The following is an 8,090-nucleotide window of genomic DNA, read 5'->3' on the forward strand; positions in this document are numbered from 1 at the left end:
GAATTTGGCCACAATGTTCCTAGGAGTTTCTCTTTTTGGATATCTTTCATGCGGTGTTCTGTGGATTCCTTGAATATTTATTTTGCCCTCTGGTTCTAGAATCTCAGGGCAGTTTTCCTTGATAATTTCATGGAAGATGATGTCTAGGCTCTTCTTTTGATCATGGCTTTCAGGTAGTCCCAAAATTTTTAAATTGTCTCTTCTGAATCTATTTTCCAGGTCAGTTGTTTTTCCAATGAGATATTTCACATTATCTTCCATTTTTCCATTCTTCTCTCTTTGTTCTGTGATATCATGCTTTCTCTCAAAGTCCTTAGCCTCCATCTGTGCCATTCTAGTTTTGAAAGAACTATTTTCTTCAGTGAGCTTTTGAATCTCCTTTTCCATTTGGCTAATTCTGCTTTTGAAAGCATTCTTCTCCTCATTGGCTTTTTGAACCTCTTTTGCCAATTGAGTTAGGCTAGTTTTCAAGGTGTTAATTTCTTCAACATTTTTTTGGGTCTCCTTTAGCAGGGAGCTGATCTGCTTTTCATGCTTTTCTTTCATCTCTCTCATTTTTCTTCCCAGTTTTTCCTCCACTTCTCTAACTTGATTTTCAAAATTCTTTTTGAGCTCTTCCATGGCCTGAGCCCATTGGGTGGGCTGAGACACAGAAGCCTTGATTTCTGTGTCTTTGCCTGATGGTAAGCATTGTTCTTCCTCATCAGAAAGGAAGGGAGGAAATGCCTGTTCTCCAAGAAAGTAGCCTTCAATAGTCTTATTTCTTTTCCCTTTTCTGGGCATTCTCCCCAGCCAGTGACTTGACCTCTGAATATTCTCCTCACACCCACCTCGCCTCTTGATCTTCCCAGCCAGCATTTGGGGACTGAGATTCAAATGCTGCTTCCAGCCTTAGGGCTTTTGGCGGGGGCAGGGCTGCTATTCAGTATGAGATTATGTTCAGGTGGTCAGGTTGGGGCAGGGCCACCTCTCAGGCTCAGTTCCCTCAGGGGGTTTATGCACAGACCTTCCACAATGGATTCAGGCTCCCGCCAGCTTGGGGAGCCCCGGTCTGCAGCCGCCTCTCAGCTTCTACCTGGGGGGGGGGAGGGGAGAGGGGCTGAATCATGGGGGCACCCCACTCCCCTCTCGACCCGCCAAAGAGACTCTCTCACCGACCCCGTCACCTGTGGGCAGAGGGACTTGTGCGGCCGCTGGAGATCCCGTCCCTGAAGCCTGGTCGGGTCTGTTTCTCTTGGTGCCATGGCCGCAGCAGGTCTGGCCTGGGCTGGGCTCCGCGTCTGCAGCGCGACGGACCTTTTGTGAGAGGTTTGCAGGTCCCTCTATGGGTGGAGGGACCCACGTGGCTGCTGGAGATCCCGTCCCCAAAGCCCGCTGGGATCTTTTCCTCTCGGTGCTGCAGCCCCGGCAGGGCTGCCCTCGGCTCCCAGTCCCATCGCCCAGTCCCGTCGCCCAGTCCCGTCACCCAGTCCGCAGCGCGAAGGACCCCTCCGCGAGAGGTTTGCAGGTCCCTCCGGAACAGAAGTCTCCCTCGCTCCAATATTCCGTGGCCTCTGGGTGCAGAATTCGCCGTGAGTTACTCCCCTGTAGCCGTTCTGTGGGTTGTGGGTTCGGAGCTATGTGTATCGCCTGTTTCTTTATCTGTAAAATGCGGGGGAAATAATATTTGCCCTCCCTCCCTACTTATGTCACAGGATTGTGGTGAAGAAAACACTCTGAAAATCTTAAAGTGCTATTCTAATTACAGGGTTGTTCTGATTATTATAGGAAGAAGGAGAGAAAAGGAAAAGGCTTGAGATGCTTAGCAGACCCCTAACAGCTGCCTCATGTTTTGCTCATACTGTACACCTGGGCCACATGAATGTGGCCTCATCTTCCTCTGACTCCTGCAATTGATATTAATCTCATCATCTCACTTTGAACAAGGAGAATGGAATCCCTCCTTCCTTTGGGTTGGGTGGGAGCTGGGCTTACTTCCTTCTCTTTTTACCACCCCTCCCCCCTCCACTAGTGGGAATGTATTTATTTTTTATTGTGAGGTATCCCAAACAGGAAGAATCGCTTTCTGGGCTTCTCAGGAACAGAAGACTCTGTGGGTTTGACTGCTGATGCTTGGGAGGGGAATCTTTTGAAAATACCTTCTGGAGAGGAGATTCAGAGGGAAGCTGGGACAGCTTTGGAATTAATTTGTTCAATGTAGTATATCTTTCCTTCTGGAGTTCCTTCCCCACTCCCACTCACATTGGGGCAGGAAGATTGAGTCCTCAAAGAGTGACAGAGAGTCCAAAAGAGAGCCATAGAGGTCACCCTAAGAGGCTAGGGGTTTTCTAATACTAGTAGGTCATGATCTGAGGTGTTGTCCATTGATTAGCAGCCAGACAACTTTTAGAAAGAGTATTTACCAGTGTCAAGTCAACAAGCATTTGTTAATTGTCTACTAAGTGCTAGGCACTTTGAAGATACAAAGAAAGGAAAAAACAGTCCCTGTTCCCAAAGAGGTCATAATCCACTGGGGGTCAACATGCAGACAACTATGTACTATATACAGGATACAAGCTATATACAGGATAAATGGGAGAAAGCTGTGGAGAAAAAGCACCAGCATAGAAGGGGACTGAGAAAGGCTTCTACTGAAGGTGGGATTTTAGTTAAGACATGAAGGAGGCAGAGATGAAGAGGAGAGCATTTCAGTCTGGGGGTCATCCAGCGAGGATGCAGGGAGTCAGGAGATGGAGATGGATGACCTCCTGTAGAAGGTCAGTGTCATGGGATCATTGAGTTTAATGGAGGGGAATAAAATATAAGTCACCTGGAAAGGTAGGACAGAACCAAGTTACAAAGGACTTTAAAAGCCAATCAAAGGATTTTATATTTGATCCTAGCGGTAAGAGGGAGTCAATGGAGTTTATTGAATGAGGAGAGGATGTGTGTGACATGATCAGACCTGGGCTTTATGAAAATCATTTTGGTAGCAATGGGGAAAGACGAGGCAGAGAGTATAGTAATATACTAATACAAAAATTTTTTGCAAAATTTATCCCCAAACTGGAGACATATTCTCTAATAATTCATACAGAGTCCAGAGGCAAGCAAGCTGGAGTTTGCAGAGCACATGTGGCAAAGTGATAAACTCAGAGCTTCTGATTATTGGAGGTCCTTTTTTTCCCTTATGGAATCCAAATTAAAGGGTTACATTCATGGAGTTGCTGATAAATTTAACAACCAACTCTCTGAGGAAAAGAATGTACACAGGACACACTTTTTTTGGAGTAGGCAAGAAGGTAATGGGATTAAGTGACTTGCCCAGGTCACACAGCAAGAGTCTGAGGCTGGTTTGGAACTCAGCCTATCCTCACTCCAGAGTTGATGCTCTATCCACTGTACCATAAAATGCTTTTAAATTTAATTTATATTATGAACATTTTCTCCATCACTTTCTTAAATCCATATGTCAATAAAACAATAAACCAATCTGTGATATCCCTCCCCTCCCCTACCTTTCTAGTCTCCTTACACCTTACTTATTGACACATACTCTTAGGTCCAGTAAAACTGGCCTCCTGACTGTTCCACCAACAAGAAACTCTATCTCCCCATTCCAGACATTTTCTCTGGCTATCCTCCAAGCTCTTCCTCCTCCTCTTGGAATCCTGACCTCCTTGACTTCCTTTAAGTCCCAACTGAAATCCCACCTTCTTCAGGGAGCCTTTTTTAACCCCTCTTAATTCCAATTCCAAGATATTCATTAATTTCAAGACATATGGCACAGTGAACTGAATTCCAGTCCCAGAGTCAGAAAGACTTGGGTTTGAATCCTGTCTTAGATGTGTCCTAACTTTGTGACCCTGGGCAAGTCACTTAACCTCTCTCAGTCTCAATTTCCACATCTATAAAATGAGGATAATGATAATTCTATCTCATAGGGTTGTTGTGCAGATCAAATTATATACATATACATACACACATATATAAAATCTTTGTAAACCTTAAAGTGCTACATAAATGTTATCTTTTATTATGAAAGACTTTTAGGACAGGCCTGGCGGTGCCAGAGTCTGTCTTCTGAGAGCTACCTTAAGCAGAGCAGTAATTAGGAATTTTTGTGCCTGGGGCATCCCAAATCTTACTTGGAGCAGGCACCTCAAAACATACCTCTGTATACCAATAGTGCCAGTGAGTGAGGGCATGTGCACCTGGGTTGGTAATACCTCCATAATCAGCCATTCCCATCACTTTCATGCTTTGGTGGAGGGCACTGGCCCTTTACTATCCTGTGTCTGGGTTTGAGTCTTACTCTATCTATGTGAAAAAGGAAGAATGGATACCTGGGGTTCTTGCATGTGCACGTGGACATTGGGTGTTGTAGGGTAGAGGCTGGTGGGTGAGGAAAGGTGTCATACCTCCCCCCACCATATACCCCGTGGCCACTGTGCTGAACCACATCAATGGACCAGTCAAGCCTGGCTTGACAATGTCCCTGGACCTTGAGACCCTATAGGTTTGACAACTTCCTTGAACCACAGATCAACACTGTGTAGTCTTGTGGTTGGTTCCTTGTCTCTTCTGGAGGATGTGACTACTGGGGAGATTGTTTCTCCTCAAGTGTTTTCCATACCTTCTTTATTTGGCCCAGTCACCCTTGCCTTAGTTATAGACCTGAGTCCAGCTAAATTCTGAGAATCTCACTGCCAAGCTGACTACACAAGGATGTCTTTTTCCATCACAGCAACATTCAAGAGCATTTTGCTAAGTTACCAAGGGTCTATGAGCTGTGTGAAGGGGAATATCAACATTGTCAAAATTATAAGCCCTTGAATTATTAAAGTTGATTCCCCTGGTTGAGATCTTTAATCAGTGACAAGAAGAGCACTTACTTGAGATGTTGTAGTGTGGACTTTTTCAGGTATATGTTGAACCAAATGGCCATTGAAGTCTCTTCCAATTCAGAGCTTTTGTGAAACTGTGATGCTGGAAGTCTTTGAAACAAAGCCACTGTGAAGTGAGTAAGGTTAAAAGGTTCTTGTACAGAAACAATCTCATTCTCTTCACATCTTCCTAAGGTAAGTAGTAAAAATAATATCAACAATCATTCCCAGTCCAGTGTGTCTTGTTCCTTACCTCCCAAGGCATCTATGGTCCCAGGATCTCCTTTAGAAGGGACAAGGAAACCACCCCAAGACTATATGATGTTGGTCTCTGGTTCAAGGGAATTACTTTAAGGTTTACAAGGTATTTTCCCTCCAACAATCAGATGAGGTAGGTAGGACAAATATTAATATCTCCATTTTACAGATGGGCAAACTGAGGCTCAGAGAGACCAACCGTGTTGTCCAAGGTCTCTCAGTTAAATGAGTGGCAGTATTATTTTATCTGAAAAATCAAGAAAGGAAAATGGATTATTATTGTCTAATATTCACACAGGCAGCAGTTGGAACATGTACTTTGTTTCAAGTAAAGTCACACAGATCAGAAAATCCAACATGCCAAGTTGGCAAGTGGGTCTGGAATGTCCCAGGATTTCTTTTCCCAGATTGAGGAGCAGACGATATGACAGCTAAAGGATTTGTGGAAATTCCTCTGAGTGCATTGTTACTAGCAAAAGAAAGCATTTAAAGTGGAGCTCTAGTGCAAACCTGGGAGCGGCAACCTCACATCTAACTCAGAACTTTCGCAGCCTGACCAGCTATCCCCCCAGTCACCCTCCAAAATGGCATCAGCTGTCAAGGATCAGCTTACCTTGAATGTCCTAAAGGAAGACCAGGTTCCCCAGAACAAGATCACTGTTGTTGGGATTGGTGCAGTTGGCATGGCATGTGCCATTAATATCTTAACAAAGGAATTGACTGATGAACTTGCCCTAGTTGATGTAATAGAAAACAAACTAAAGAGAGAGATGATGGATCTCCAACATTGTAGCCTTTTCCTCAAAACACCAAAGATTGTTTCTGGCAAAGACTACAGTGTGACTGCAAACTCAAAACTGGTCATTGTTACAGCTGGGACACCTCAACAGGAGGGAGAAAGTCATCTTCATTTGGTCCAGCATAATGTGAATATCTTTAAAGTCATCATTCCCTATAATGTTAAATACAGCCCTAATTGCAAGCTGCTTATTGTTTCCAATCCGGTGGATATTTTGACATATATGTCCTGGAAGCTAAATGGGTTTCCTAAAAACCGTGTTATTGAAAGTGGTTGCAATCTGGATTCTGCCCTTTTCCATTACCTAATGGGGGAGAGACTTGGTGTCCATTCTTCAAGTTGTCATGGATGGGTCCTTGGGGAACATGGAGACTCCAGTGTTCCTGTGTGGAGCAGTATGAATCTTGCTGGTGTGTCTCTAAAGAACCTTCATCCTTCTTTACGAACTGATGCTGATGCAGAGAATTGGAAAGATGTTCATAAACAGGTGGTTGAAAGTGCTTATAAGGTAATCAAACTGAAGGGCTACACTTCCTGGGCCATTGGCTTGTCTGTGGTAGATCTGGCAGAAAGCATTATGAAGAATCTTAGGAGAGTGCATCCAATTTCTACCATGTTTAATGGCGTATATGACATTAATGAAGATGTCTTCCTTAGAGTCCCATGTGTTCTGGGACAGAATGGCATTTCAGATGTGGTGAAGGTCAACCTGAATCTGGAGGAGAAGAGCTGTTTAAAGAAGAGCGCAGATACTCTTTGGGGAATCCATAAGGAATTGCAATTTTAAAACCTTTGAATGTGCTGCCATAGAGAGAACATGACAGGGGTTGAGAGGTTATGTACAATCCGCTTTTCAAATAGACCAAATCCTTCCTCTGATTAGTGACTAAACATCAGAAATGTAAAACCTGTGAACATACTCTAGTTTCTTCTTAAAATCAGAAATGGCGAATAGAACCCTGTTGTAGTTAGCATATGATGCTGACTATGACTTGTATAGTCTCAGTGGTTGGTGTCAAGCAGAACCAGGGCCCCACAGGTACATAAACTACCTACTTTGTATGTAGGTGCTACAGGTTCCCTTAGGTCCAGAAGATAATACTCCTGGATACAAAATACCATACAGTAGTAATTCTTCACTGATGCATTGATTACCTTTGTGCCCCCCTCCATTAGGGCACTACAGCATGGCCCCCATGTATCACCTTTTTAGAGGACCTGATTTTGTCTGCTTTTATACATATTATATATATATATCTCAATAGTTATAAATTTCCATATTATATAAAAAGATCTGTATATGTGCAATAACGCAACCAATTCCTCAAATGTCATACTAACCCTAAATACTGAATAAACAACAAATAACTGATAAAAAAAAAATAAAGTGGAGCTCTAACTTTCTGTGCTGTGGTGCTAGAACCAGTTTCCTCTTCTGAAACCAATGTGATACAACCTTAAATGCTACTTAGGGATCTGCTTTGTTGGGCTATTGATGAGCCCATCTTCAAGTCACTTCTTGAATTGCAAAAAGGAGAGACAGACAGCCACAGAGAGACAGAGACAGAGATAGAGAGACAGACAGGGACAGAGACAAAGACACACAGAGACAGACAGAGACAGACAGAGAAAGAGTAAGGAAGTTGGGGAAGAGGGACAGACATTCACAGAGATACAAATAGAGAGGCAGGGACAGAGAGACAGACTGAGAGGAGAGAGAGGGGAAAGATGAAAAAGAGAGAGAGAAACACAGATGCAGAGAGAGAAAGAGAGAACAGAATGGATCAAGGGCTTATTCCCTTCTCTTTTCTACTTTGGGGCTGATGGCTTGAGGCCGAAGCAAATAAACAGAAACATTTTTCCCCAGCCTACTGGTATTTCTTTCTGGCAAGCAATAGGCACAATCAGTTTAGAGAAATACGTTACATTTTTCAATTCCCTGCTCCTTCTTCGGGCTGGGCCTCCCCCAGCATTTAGTCTGCATGGGGCTACAGACCTTCTTGGCCCCTGTCAGTAGAGAGATGGCAAGACTTGATTGCCATGTCATGGCCTTCCAAATCCTAATGCCTGGTGATTCAGCCCCAAGTCCCTTGGGAGTGGTTATAATTAGGAACCAGGAAACATACATGAATGTATACTTGAGTCTACACATACCCCATGTATCTACA

At 43.8% G+C, this 8,090-nt stretch overlaps 1 pseudogene; it reads left to right on the forward strand.

Annotated features, from left to right (window-relative positions):
* Window positions 1–5,707: 5,707 nt before the first annotated feature.
* On the forward strand, window positions 5,708–6,728 carry LOC140517696 (L-lactate dehydrogenase A chain pseudogene; annotated as a pseudogene).
* The last annotated feature ends 1,362 nt before the right edge of the window (window positions 6,729–8,090 follow it).

This window comes from Notamacropus eugenii, chromosome 1 (genome assembly GCF_028372415.1).
Source record: "Notamacropus eugenii isolate mMacEug1 chromosome 1, mMacEug1.pri_v2, whole genome shotgun sequence".
NCBI classification, from domain to species: domain Eukaryota; kingdom Metazoa; phylum Chordata; class Mammalia; order Diprotodontia; family Macropodidae; genus Notamacropus; species Notamacropus eugenii.